We start from the raw sequence: 14,421 nt of genomic DNA, 5'->3' as shown, positions 1-14,421 counted from the left end.
ATAAGTCCTCATGATGAATGTATGCATGCATTGAATAATTGTTGATTGTTAGATGAAAAACAAATCTTAGAAAGCATGAGTAGAAGAGAATTGAGTGATCGACCCTATACACTAGAGCGACTAGAGCGGATACACTTCCGGTGAGGGTTCGATACTCAATTCCTTGTTTCTGGCTTTTATGAGTGTTCTTCTTGCAAGTCTATTTGAACTTCATTTTAATATTTGAATTGGTAGGATTCATGAATCATCATACTACTTAGCCCTATATGTGCATATATGTTCTTGGAGATTGATTTACTTTTAACCAAGTAGGTAGAATCATTTTGCATTTAGTTGCATGCATGTAGATAGGTGCATATAGCTTCTTTGCATTGAATAAATGTTCATACCCTTTTCTTGTCCTTCTTTATTCTTAGCATGAGGACATGCTTGGTTTAAGTGTGGGGAGATTTGATAAATCCCAATTTTGTGGTTTATCTTGTGCTTATTTTGAGGGATTTTATCAACTTTTCTCACATTTATTCAATGAAATAGCATGGTTTTGTAATTCTCCCTTGATTTGTGCTTAAATGTGAAAACATGCTTTTTAGGCCCTAAAATTAGTGATTTTAATTTACTTTAATTCCATTCGATGCCTTGATATGTTTGTTGAGTAATTTCAGGTTTATAAGGCAAGTATTGGATGGAAGAAGTGAGGAGAAAAGCATGCAAAGTGGGAGAACTCATGAAGAAATGAAGGAACCGTAAAGCTGTCAAGCCTGACCTCTTCGCACTCAAACGACCATAACTTGAGCTACAGAGGTCCAAATGAGGCGGTTTCAGTTGCGTTAGAAAGCTAACATCCGGAGCTTCGAAATAATATAAAATTCGATATATGTTGCTTTGCGTTCAGGGGCGCGCACGCGCCGATGCTGTATGTGGCCCACTTTGCAGCTCATTTTGGGCCCAATCCAACCCATTTTTGATGCTATTGAACCCAAGGATTGAAGGGGGAATGTAGCAAGTAGTCATAGTTTAGTTTTCATCATGTTTTAGGGTAGAATTCTAGAGAGACAAGCTCTCTCTTCTCTCTAGAATTTAGGGTAGTTTAGGTTTAATTTTCTTGAATCTCACTTTTAATTCTTGTTTTGATTTAGTTTCTCCTTTTAATTTTTTGTTGTTACATCTCTACTCTTCTAGTTTTTACTTGTTCATTTCTTTTATTTTTTTGCTTTTATGTTCATGAACCTTGTTGGATCTTAATTTTCCTTTAATGTAATTTTATGTTTGATGTTATTTTTTATTGTTGATTTGAGTTATTGATTTTACTTTTCTTGCTATTGGTAGTTGGTAGATTTTAATATTTCTTGTCATTTATTATGCTTTCCATGTATGCCTTCCAAGTGTTTGATAAAATGCTTGGAAGGATGTTAGAGTAGATTTTGAGCATTCTTAGCTTGGAAAGAGTAATTAGGCAATCTTGAGTCATGAAAACCCAACTTATGTTGGTGATCTAGAGTTGTTAGCTAATATTGTTTCCATTGACGCTAATCTTTTGCTAATTTAATTAGTGAGTTGATTAGGACTTATGGAATATTGTTTCCATTGACGCTAATCTTTTGCTAGTTTAATTAGTAAGTTGGTTAGGACTTTTGGATTGAGATTAGCTAGTCTCGTTAGACTTTCTCCCTATTTGTTGGAGTTGACGTAATGAGATAAATTCTTGTTTATATTTGTGACATGATTAATTAGTCTTGTTTGACATTCTTCCGATGTGTGAGTTAACTAAATAAGGCGAATTAATCATGCATGACTAGGATAGAAAGCCTATGATCTCAATTCTTGCCATGAATGTCTCTCTTTATTACTTGCTTTCTTTAATTACTTGCTCAATTTACTTTATCAGAGCTCATGAAGGGTATAAGGAGGTTCAATGAAATCTCTATGGTCTCTAGATGAGTCTCAGATTCTTTTGGTTCCTCAGAGGGAAGCTCCTTATTGATCACTGGACGTCCCAGGAGGTCTTCCTCCTTGGGATTCACGTCCTCCCCTTCTTCCTTGGATTCGGCCATGATGGTCATTTCAATGGCCTTGCACTCTCCTTTTGGATTTTCTTCTGTATTGCTTGGGAGAGTACTAGGAGGGATTTCAGTGACTCTTTTACTCAGCTGACCCACTTGTGCTTCCAAATTTATAATGGAGGATCTTGTTTCATTCATGAAACTCATAGTGGCCTTGGACAGATCAGAGACTAAGTTTGCTAAATTAAAGGTATTTTGTTCAGAATTCTCTGTCTGTTGCTGAGTGGATGATGGAAAAGGTTTACTATTGTTAAACCTATTTCTTCCACCATTATTAAAGCCTTGTTGAGGCTTTTGATGATCCTTCTATGAGAGATTTGGGTGATTTCTCCATGAGGGGTTATAGGTGTTTCCATAAGGTTCACCCATGTAATTCACCTCTGCTATTGCAGGGTTTTCAGGATCATAAGCTTCTTCTTCAGAAGATGCCTCTTGAGTACTGTTGGATGCAGCTTGCATTCCATTCAGACTCTGAGAAATCATATTGACTTGCTGAGTCAATATTTTATTCTGAGACAATATAGCATTCAGAGTATCAATTTCAAGAACTCCCTTCTTCATAAGCGTCCCATTACTCACAGGATTCCTCTCAGAAGTGTACATGAACTGGTTATTGGCAACCATGTCAATGAGTTCTTGAGCTTCTGCAGGTGTTTTCTTTAGGTGAATGGATCCACCTGCAGAAGTATCCAATGACATCTTAGCCAATTCAGATAGACCATCATAGAATATATCCAGGATGGTCCATTCTGAAAGCATGTCAGAAGGACACTTTTTGGTCAGTTCTTTGTATCTCTCCCAAGCTTCATAGAGGGATTCACCTTCCTTCTGTCTAAAGGTTTGAACATCCACTCTAAGTTTACTCAGCTTTTGAGGAGGAAAGAACTTGGCTAAGAAAGCCTTGACCAGCTTATCCCAAGAGTTCAGGCTATCCTTAGGTTGAGAGTCCAACCATATTCTAGCTCTGTCTCTCACAGCAAAAGGGAAAAGCATGAGCCTGTAGACTTCAGGATCTACTCCATTAGTCTTAACAGTATCACAGATCTGCAAGAATTCAGTTAAGAACTGAAAAGGATCTTCAGATGGAAGTCCATGAAACTTGCAGTTCTGATGCATCAGGGAAACTAATTGAGGTTTCAGCTCAAAATTGTTTGCTCCAATGGCAGGAATGGAGATGCTTCTTCCATGTAAATTGGAATTAGGTGCAGTAAAGTCACCAAGCATCCTCCTTGCATTATTATTATTTTCGGCTGCCATCTCCTCTTCTTGTTCGAAAATTTCTGAAAGGTGCTTACTGGATTGTTGTAATTTAGCCTCTCTTAGTTTCCTCTTCAGAGTCCTTTTAGGTTCTGGATCTGCTTCAACAAGAATATTCTTGTCCTTGCTCCTGCTCATATGAAAAAGAGAGAACAGAAAAATAATAATAATAGGGATCTTTTTTACCACAGTATAGAGGTCCTTGTGTGAGTAGAAGAAAAGAAGAAGAAAAAATTCAAACACAGATGGAAGAGGGGGTTCGAATTTGGGTGAGATGAAGCTTTAGTAGATGAATAAATAAATAGAAGGAGATGAGAGAGAAAGAGGATTTTCGAAAATAATTTTTGAAAAAGAGTTAGTGATTTTCGAAAATAGTTTTTGAAAAAGGTTAGTAATTTTCGAAAATTAAAATCAAAAATTAAAATAATTAGTTAATTAAAAAGAAATTTTGAAAAAGAGGGAGATATTTTCGAAAATTAGAGAGAGAGAGAGTTAGTTAGGTAGTTTTGAAAAAGATAAAAAACAAACATAAAGTTAGTTAGTTAGTTGAAACAAATTTTGAAAATCAATTTTTGAAAAGATAAGAAGATAAGAAGTTGGAAAAGATATTTTAAAATCAAATTTTTGAAAAAGATAAGATAAGAAGATATTTTTGAAAAGATATGATTGAAATTAGTTTTTGAAAAAGATTTGATTTTTAGAATCTCAATTAATGACTTGATTCACAAGAAATCACAAGATATGATTCTAGAACTTAAAGTTTGAATCTTTCTTAGCAAGCAAGTAACAAACTTGAAATTTTTGAATCAAAACATTAATTGATGATGTTATTTTCGAAAATTATGTGATAAAGATAAGAAAAATATTTTTGAAAAATATTTTTAAAATTTTCGAAAATAAATAAGAAAAATGAAAAAGATTTGATTTTTGAAAAAGATTTTGAAAAAGATAAGGTTTTTAAATTGAAAATTTGATTTGACTCATAAAAAAAACTAGATTTTGAAAAGTCAACTCAAATTTTTGAAATTTATGAGTGAAAAAGGGAAAGATATTTTTTTGATTTTTGAATTTTTAATGATGAGAGAGAAAAACATGAAAATGATGCAATGCATGAAAATTTTGGATCAAAACAATGAATGCATGCAAGAATGCTATGAATGTCAAAATGAACACCAAGAACACTATGAAGATCATGATGAACATCAAGAATATATTTTTGAAAAATTTTTAATGCAAAGAAAACATGCAAGATACCAAACTTAGAAATCTTTCATGTTCAGACACTATGAATGCAAAAATGCACATGAAAAACAAGAAAAGATGCAAAACAAGAAAACATCAAGATCAAACAAGAAGATTTACCAAGAACAACTTGAAGATCATGAAGAACACCATGAATGCATGATTTTTTCGAAAAATGCAAGATGAACATGCAATTGACACCAAACTTAAAATTTGACTCAAGACTCAAACAAGAAACACAAAATATTGTTTTTTATTTTTATGATTTTATGAATTTTTTTGGATTTTTCGAAAATTATTTGAAAAAGAAAAATAAGGATTCCAAAATTTTTAATGTGAATTCCAGGAATCTTGCACTCTTAGTCTAAAGCTCCAATCTGAGGGTTAGGCATGGCTTAATAGCCAGCCAAGCTTTAGAAGATACAAATCAGGCATACAACAGCTGAAATTTCATCCAACTTCATATACTTATACGTGGAAGCCTCAGTCTAAAAGAATTAGACATGGCTTTACAGCCAGTCAGGCTTCAACATGCTTCACGAAACACTAGAATTCATTCTTAAAAATTCTGAAGAAAAATATATTTTTTTGAAAACATTTTTTTTTCAAAAACAAAGGAGAAAATTTTTGAAAGATTTTTTGAAAAATTTTTTAAAATAAAACAAAAAGAAAATTACCTAATCTGAGCAACAAGATGAACCGTCAGTTGTCCAAACTCGAACAATCCCCGGCAACGGTGCCAAAAACTTGGTGCACGAAATTGTGATCTCAGGCAACGGCGCCAAAAACTCTGTACGCACGTCCTAATAAATTGTTTTTCATTCACAACTTCGATACAACTAACCAGCAAGTGCACTGGGTCGTCCAAGTAATAAACCTTACGTGAGTAAGGGTCGATCCCACGGAGATTGTTGGTATGAAGCAAGCTATGGTCACCTTGAAGATCTCAGTCTGGCGGATATAAAATAGTTATGGAGTTTTCAAAAATATATAATAAAATAAGGATAGAAATACTTATGTAAATCATTGGTGAGAATTTCAGATAAGCGCATAGAGATGCTTTCGTTCCTCTGAACCGCTGCTTTCCTGCTGTCTTCATCTAATCAATCGTACTCCTTTCCATGGCTGGCTTTATGTAAGGACATCACCGTTGTCAATGGCTACTTTTTATCCTCTTTGGAAAATTGTCCGATGCGTTGTCACTGCATGGCTAATCGTCTAGAGGCATCACCCTTGTCAATGGCTGCATCCCATCCTCTTGTGAAAATGGTCCAAATGCTCTGTCACAGCACGGCTAATCATCTGAGGTTCTCGATCATACTGGAATAGGATTCACCCTCCTTTTGCGTCTGTCACTACGCACAGCACTCGCGAGTTTGAAATTTGTCACAGTCATTCAATCCCAGAGTCCTACTCGGAATACCACAGACAAAGTTTAGACTTTCTGAACTCTCATGAATGCCGCCATCAATCTAGCTTATACCACGAAGATTCTGATTAAGAGATCCAAGAGATACTCATTCAATCTAAGGTGGAACGGAAGTGGTTGTCAGGCACGCGTTCGTGGGGGAATGATGATGATTGTCACGTTCATCATATTTAGGTTGAAGTGCGAATGAATATCTTAGAACCGGAATAAGTTGAATTGAATAGAAAAACAGTAGTACTTTGCATTAATCTTTGAGGAACAGCAGAGCTCCACACCTTAATCTATGGAGTGCAGAAACTCTACCGTTGAAAAATACATAAGTGAATATAGGGCAAGCATGGCCGAGTGGCCAGCCTCCCATGGAGGTCTAGAGATCTAAAAATGATCAAAAGATGTTCAAAGATGTCTAATACAATAGTAAAAAGTCCTATTTATAATAAACTAGTTACTAGCGTTTACAGAAGTAAGTAATTGATGCATAAATCCACTTCCGGGGCCCACTTGGTGTGTGCTTGGGCTGAGCTTGAATGTAACACGTGTAGAGGTCAATCTTAGAGTTGAACGCCAGTTTGTAACGTATTTCTGGCGTTCAACTCTGGCTTGTGACGTGTTTCTGGCGTTTAACTCCAGACAGCAGCGTAGAACTGGCGTTCAACGCCCATTTACGTCGTCTAAACACGGCCAAAGTATGAACTATTATATATTGCTGGAAAGCCCTGGATGTCTACTTTTCAACGCAATTGGAAGCGCGCTATTTTGAGTTTTGTAGCTCCAGAAAATCTACTTTGAGTGCAGGGAGGTCAGAATCTAACAACATCAGCAGTCCTTCTTCAACCTCTGAATCTGATTTTTGCTCAAGTCCCTCAATTTCAGCCAGAAAATACCTGAAATCACAGAAAAATACACAAACTCATAGTAAAGTCCAGAAATATGAATTTAACATAAAAACTAATGAAAACATCCCTAAAAGTAACTAGATTCTACTAAAAACATACTAAAAACAATGCCAAAAAGCGTATAAATTATCCGCTCATCAATAAGCTTAGTCAAAATAATGAAATTTTTTCAAGACTTCTATCTATAGGGCACCAATTGATTTGAGTGAAAACTTTTCACAAAACTTGCTTGAATTATATATATGTTGTGGAACATGTTTTGAGCTAAGAACACAAGCAAGTGAGATTTGAGCCTAATTGTGTGGTTACATTTTATAACCACTTATTTTTCCTTCTTGTGTGCAATATTCTCTTTCTATGATTGTAATCTTTGATTTGTTTGATTCTTTATATCCATTATTTGGTGTATTCATGTATTTATATGATTGAGGCGATCATTTCATTTAGCTCACTTACCCAAATAGCCTTACCTTTTATCATCCATTGTTAGCCAACTTTGAGCCTACGCTTAACCCACTTTGTTCTTTAATTTAGCACATTACAAGCCTTAAAGCGAAAAACAATAAATGTCCTTTATTTGGATCTTTGATTAGCTTAGGCTAGTGTGTGTCTATTATTCAAGTGTGGGAACCTTGGGACATTGGGGAATAAAAGGGTAGTTTTGTATTTTTATTGTAAATATTGGGAATTGAGTACATGCTCATGTATTAATCAAATGTAAAACCTTATGCATTGATGTTCTTGTATATAGAAAGAAGAAAATGAGAAAAACAAAAGAAAAAAAAATATGGAAAAGAAAAGAAAAAAAATAGAAAAACAAAGAAACAAATACAAAAAATAAAAGGAATAAAAAGGGGACAAAATGCCCCAAAGCAAGTGAAGCTCAATAAAATCAATGCATATGTGTTGTGAGATGAAAAGAAAATGCATGAGTATGTGACAAAGCAAAAAAATGGGAAGTTAGGTTAGAACTTAATTGTATAGGATTGATGCCAGGGCATCTTGGCCAGTTTCACTGACCTTTTCTTTACTGTTTTTAGGGTAGTTTCATGCATTTCTTTAGGAAATAAGCTAGTTTTGGGTAGATATTCACCTACACCTTGATTCAAGCATACATTGTGCATTTTACATTATTTTATGAGGATTTTGCATGAATTTAGTGACAAATTGTATGCTGCATTACCCATGACTTGGACTAGAACTTTGATGCACTCTATTGCTTGATTTTAGGACCAAAGGAAGCAAGGAAAGGCAGGTAACTTGCAAAGTTAATGAGAAAAGTGATTGCCAATAACACTCTCAAAGCCATCATTGCCTACGTTAAGAGTCACGTTAACTAAGTTAACGTGAACTCTAATGTGGAGAAGGGAAGTTGAGCCAACATTAGTGACACTTAACATTGTCACTAACGTTGGCCTAAGGATGCAACACACCACGTTAACTCCCACGTTAACTTGGTTAACGTGGGAGCTAACGTAAGAAGTGAGAGTTGTCGACAACGTTAGTGACACTCAACATTGTCACTAACGTTGGCCTAAGGATGCAACACACCACGTTAACTCCCACGTTAACTTGGTTAACGTGGGAGCTAACGTAAGAAGTGAGAGTTGTCGACAACGTTAGTGACCCTCAACATCGTCACTAACGTTGGAAGCAACCACACAACCCCCCAAGGAGCCACGTTAACTTAGTTAACGTGGAAGCTAACGATGAGGAATGAATGATGAGCCAACGTTAGTAACACTCAACATTGTCACTAACGTTGGGATGGCTAAGAATGGCCACGTTAGAAGCCACGTTAACCTAGTTAACGTGGACTCTAATGTGAGATCTAGGGGCACATTGGAACCTTAGTGACAATGTTGAGTGTCACTAACGTTCTCGAAATTTGGCAAGGCCACGTTAGAAGCCACGTTAACCTAGTTAACGTGGGCTTTAACGTGAAGCAAAAAGGGGCACACTGGAACGTTAGTGACAATGTTGAGTGTCACTAACGTTCTCGAAGGTTGGCAAGGCCACGTTAGAAGCCACGTTAACCTAGTTAACGTGGGCTCTAACGTGAGGCAAAGGGGTACATTGGAACGTTAGTGAAAATGTTAAGTGTCACTAACGTTCTCGAACTTATACTTTCACTAAATGTTAACACCCCTAACGCCTTGAGCTAAAGTCTCTGCCCACTTAGCACTTTCTCTCTGCAAGTAAAGCCAAGCCCAAATGAAGAAAAGAACTGCTTCAAACTCAAGATCCAAAGGCCCAAGACTTGAAGAGCCAACTAGAAGCTGAGAGAAATAGTATATATAGGAGTAGCTTTGAATTGTTAAGGAGTTCTGGAGGCTGGAAAAAGGAACTACTCTCTGTATTTTACTTTCTCTGTATTTTCCAGTTTTATGATGTATTCTCCATCTTTGTTTTCATTTTCAAGAGTTATGAACAACTAAACCCCTTTCATTGGGTTAGGGAGCTCTGTTGTAATTTGATGGATCAATACTAATTTTCATTATTCTTCTTCTATCTTTTCTCTTGATTTTACTTGAAAGCTTTCGATCTTCATCCAATTGAGTAGTTATCTTGGAATAGAAGCTATTCAAACTTGGATCTCTTTTGAACCTTGAAAGAGGAATGAAGAGATCAAGCTAGAAATGCTTTCTCATGCTGGACCAAATTGGGTTTGGATGGGTATGTGACTATAACCCTCTCAATACTTGATTTGGAAAATACATGTGGTATAATCAGTGACCATACTTCATCTCTTCTCATGAGCAATTGACCAAGGAATTGGCTATTGATCAAGACTTGAGAGATTGAATTGCAAGGAATTGTAATTCAATCAATTAAGATTGCCAAGGAGATCAATGAGTGCATTGATTGAGGAAGAGATGAAAATGAACTTGATCTGGAGAATTGCAACATCTCCTAAGCCCAATGAACTCCCCATCTCTGATCTTACCCATTCTCTTTAATTTCTGCCATTTACTTTTATGAGCAAATCCCCCATTCCCATTTACAATTCTGCAATTTATTTTCAATCATTTACTTCCAGTCCTTTAATTCTAGCATTTACTTTTCTGTTATTTACATTCCCGCCATTTTATTTTCTGCAACTCTCAAACCAAATTCTGAATTCGCTCAACTAGAACATTCTTCTAATTAAAGTTGCTTGATCAATCAATCCCTGTAGGATTCAACCTCACTCTATTGTGAGTTTTTACTTGATGACAAATTCGGTACACTTGCCGAAGGGAGATTTGTTGTGAGACAAGTTTTCCGTGCATCAAGGATGTCATAGGTTAGGTGGGAAGTTTAAGCTTATCAAATATTCAAATTTCAAGCTCACTTGACCAAATATGCATCCTACCTTAACCCTAGCCCCATTACAACCAATGAAAAGATCTCATGATAGGTGTATGCATGCATGAAATAAATGTTGATTGTTAGAAGAAAAACAAATTTTGAAAAGCATGATTAGGGGAGAATTGAGTGAATCAACCCGAAAAACTTGAGAGCATAGAGTACAAACACATCCGGTGAGGGTTTGATGCTCAATTACTTGTTTCCACCTATCATCATTCTTCATGCAAGTTTATAAAAATACTTAATAGCTCAATTCGATTGTGGTTTGGCACGGTTGTTAATACCTTTAGCCCTTGTACATATATGCTTCTTGGGAATTGATTTATTTTGACCAAGCAATTGCATTCATGTAGATAGTTGCATATAGGTAGATTGCATTTAGTTAGACTTCATTGAATAAATGTTGATACCCCTTGTTTCTCTCTTGGTTTAAGCATGAGGACATGCTTGGTTTAACTGTGAGGAGGTTGATAAACCCCATTTGTAGGGTTTATCTTGTGTTGAATTTAGAGGGTTTTATCATCTTTTCCCACATTTATTCAATTAAATAGCATGGTTTTGTAAATTCTTCTTTAATTGTGCTTAAGAGTGAAAACATGCTTTTTAGGCCCTTAATTGTTTAATCTTGATTTACCTTTGATTCCATTAGATGCCTTGAGATGTTTGTTAAGTGCTTTCAGATTTAGGAGGCAAAGATTAGATCAAAGGAATGAAGGAAAAGCATGTAAAAGTGGGAACTCATAAAGTAATGAAGGAATCGCAAAAGCTGTCAAGCCGACCTCTTCGCACTCAATCGATCATAACTTGAGCTACAAAGGTCCAAATGATGCGGTTCTAGTTGCGTTGGAAAGCTAACATCCGGGGGTTCGAAATGATATAAGATTTATCATAGTTGCATCACGTTTAAAGTGGCACGCACATGCTGATTTTCACGTGATTCATTAAAAGCAAATTAGTGGCCAGCGAATTCTAAAGCCTTGTGGGCCCAATCCAACTCATTTCTGATGCTATTTAACCCAAGGATTGAAGAGGGATGAGACATCTAGTCATTATTTTAGTTTTATTTTAGTTTTATGATGCTTTAGTTAGTTTCTAGAGAGAGAAGCTCTCACTTCTCTCTAGAATTAGGATTAGGTTTTAGATCTAGATCTAGCTCTTCTTCTCTCTTCTAATTTTCCTTTTCTATCCTTCATTGTTCTCTTGTAGTTGTAGAATTCTTCTTCTCTTGTAATTTCTTTGTATTGTTGGTTGTAGTTTATGAACTTTCTTTTGTAGATCTACATTTCTCCTTCAATGCAAGTGGTAAGTTCTTTATTGTTTCATAATTGTCTTCCTTTTCTATTGTTGATCTCTTGCTATTCTAGTTAGATCTCTCTTCAATTCTTGCAATTCATGTTGTTTACTTTTATTGCCTTTTATGTGTTTGTTAAAATGCTTCTTCTAGTTATGAGTTTGCTTTTCTATTGTTTTGCCTTTCTATTGTTAATCTCTTACTTTTGTAGTTCTAGATTCCTTTAATTCTTGCAATTTACTATGCTTTCCTATTATGCCTTCCAAGTGTTTGATAAAATGCTTGGTTGGATTTTAGAGTAGATTTTAGTGCTCTTGGCTTGGGAAGGTAACTTAGGAACTCTTGAGTTACTAATGTCCAAGTGATTGACGATTGGGAGCCATTAACTCTAGATCTCACTAATTGATTTGGTGGAGAACTATGACTTATGGACTTGGATTGATATAGCTCACTTGACTTTCCTCTACTATTATTTAGGGGTTAACTTAGTGGGATTGATCCTTGCCAATTCTCATGTTGTGGTTAGTGATAAGGATAGAGATCCTTGACCACCAACCTTTGCCAAGACCTTTTTAGCTATTACTTTAATTCATTGCCATTTACATTTCATGTCTCTTATCAAAAACCCCAAAACATGCTCCGTAACCAATAACAAGACACTTTATTGCAATTCCTAGGGAGAACGACCCGAGGTTTAATACTTCGGTTTATAATTTTAGGGGTTTGTACTAGTGACAAACAAATTTTTGTATGAAAGGATTGATGTTGGTTTAGAAACTATACTTGCAACGAGAATTCATTTGTGAATTTCTAAACCGTCAAAAGTCCAATCATCAAAATGGCGCCGTTGCCGGGGAGTTGCAATGGTGTTATGTTATTGGTTATTGTATATATGTGAATAGTGTGAATATGTTTGCTTTTGTTAGCTCTTGCTAGTTTTAGGATTTAATTTTCTTGCTTCTTATTTGATTTTATTTTCATTTTCTCTTGCTATCATGAATTCTCACTTTGGCTATGAGTTTGGTTCTAGTTATGATGTAGGAAATGAGAGCTTCAATGAAGATGTGTATTAAGGATGGGACAATCAAAGGTGGGAGGAGCCATATGCATATGATCAATCCTCTTGGCAACAACCTCCACCAATGCACTATGAAGAAGAGCCATTCTATGATGCATATCAACCCAATGGCTATGGTGAATCCCCTTGTGACTTTCAAGAACCACCACCATATGCCTATGAGTCATATCCTCAACATGAACCTCAACCACACTCACAAGCCTATTTTCACCAAACACCTCCATATAACCTTGATCCATATCCACCATACCAACCACCTTTTGAACAATATGAGCCATACATGGAACCACCATTCCAAGATTACTACTCCCAAGAACTATCTCAATACACACCACCATACTCTTACCAAGAAGAACCACCTTCCTATTATGAACCCTTTCTCCAAGACAATGAACCCTCCTATCCACTCCAATCCTCAATGAATGAAATCCTTAGCCTTATACTCCAAGGGCAAGGAGAAATGCAAAGGGAGACACAAGAATTTGTGGCTACCTTGACCAAGGTAGTAAGCACCTTAGCCTCCCAATATTTGAGCACTCAAGGCACCCCATGGTCACATGTGGAGGATCAAAAGAAGAGCAAAGCATGAAGGAGAGATTGGAAACTCCGGTGGAGAAGGAGGAATGCCACTTTGTGTTAGAATAATTGGAGAAGCCTATGATCATTGAAGAAGAGGAAGAAGTGGTTGAAAACTTAGGAGATGCGAAACCTCCTTGGGAACCTAAAATTGAAGAGAACCTCTCCAAGAATATTGAATTTGATGTTGAGGAGGAGAGTGCACAACCTCCAAAACAATTTTTGAGTGAAGACTTGGAGGGAATGAAGCAAGAATTGAGTTCCATTGGTGATGAAGACCATGCATCCAACCCTCTTGGTGGTGAATCCTTTGAATTTGAAGAACTTTCTCCCAATGAAATGGAAAGCAATGTGGAGGTAGATTTCTCTCAACCTCCCATTTATGATTTGAGTGATAGAGAAGAGTTAGATGAAAATAATGAACAAAGGATTAAAAGTGAAGAAGTTTGTGAAGAGGTGAAGGTTGACAAGGAAGAACATAAGGGAGTAGAGCTTGCAAGAACATTGGAGATACCTCTCCCCAAGCCATCACCATCCATTCTCTCATTCAAGTGGGTAAATTCCTTATACTTAAGCTTTATTATTCCCCTTGAATATGGTTTGCTTAAGACGGATGGTCAACTTAGATATATTTGTGGCTTTAAGAGAAAAAGGGAGATGGTTAGTGGTTGGAAATGTAAATCAAAGTTCATGATGGTTGCATGCCCAAAGCTTAATAGCAAGGGTTGGTATAGAGCAAGATTGCTTGGGTCTAGGAGAATTTTTGGTCACTTTATTGAGAATTCTAAGGTCATGCCACCCAAACGGAATAATGATAATCAACTTAAAGATGGGTGTAGAAACAAGATATGGGATCCCGGCATACATGAGGATCAACTTTGGGAGCCCATAGTCTATGAAGAAATCCATCAAAGCTTGGGAGAATTGAACTTGAAGAAGGGAGCTCATTGGAAATGCAAGCATTGGTGGGTGTTCAAGGATGGTTTCAAGCACAAGCTACCTTAAGAGGAGCTCCGCATAAGTCCAACTTAAGGACAATAAACAAAAGTGCTAGGTGGGAGACACCCCACCATGGTAACTTCTTTTCATTTTCTCTTTTTGTACATATTGGTAATTAGTTTAAATTCATGTTTTTGGTTGATTTGTGGAGTATAATTGGTAGTTTAGTATGTTAAATAAGGTTTTATGGTGTTTTGGTAGCTGTTTGGAGGCTTGGAATGCTTGGATTGGTGCAAATATAT

At 36.3% G+C, this 14,421-nt stretch overlaps 1 non-coding gene across 1 annotated transcript; it reads left to right on the top strand.

The window, feature by feature from the left end:
* Window positions 1-2,813: 2,813 nt before the first annotated feature.
* LOC148580992 (small nucleolar RNA R71) lies at window positions 2,814-2,921 on the top strand. The gene has a single exon (XR_015899508.1). It is a non-coding gene; the product is annotated as a small nucleolar RNA R71 (small nucleolar RNA).
* Window positions 2,922-14,421: the final 11,500 nt, after the last annotated feature.

The sequence above is a fragment of the Arachis ipaensis genome, chromosome B10 (assembly GCF_059453495.1).
Source record: "Arachis ipaensis isolate K30076 ecotype BB chromosome B10, ASM5945349v1, whole genome shotgun sequence".
Lineage (NCBI taxonomy): Eukaryota > Viridiplantae > Streptophyta > Magnoliopsida > Fabales > Fabaceae > Arachis > Arachis ipaensis.
This window is presented reverse-complemented; position numbering and strand designations above follow the sequence as displayed.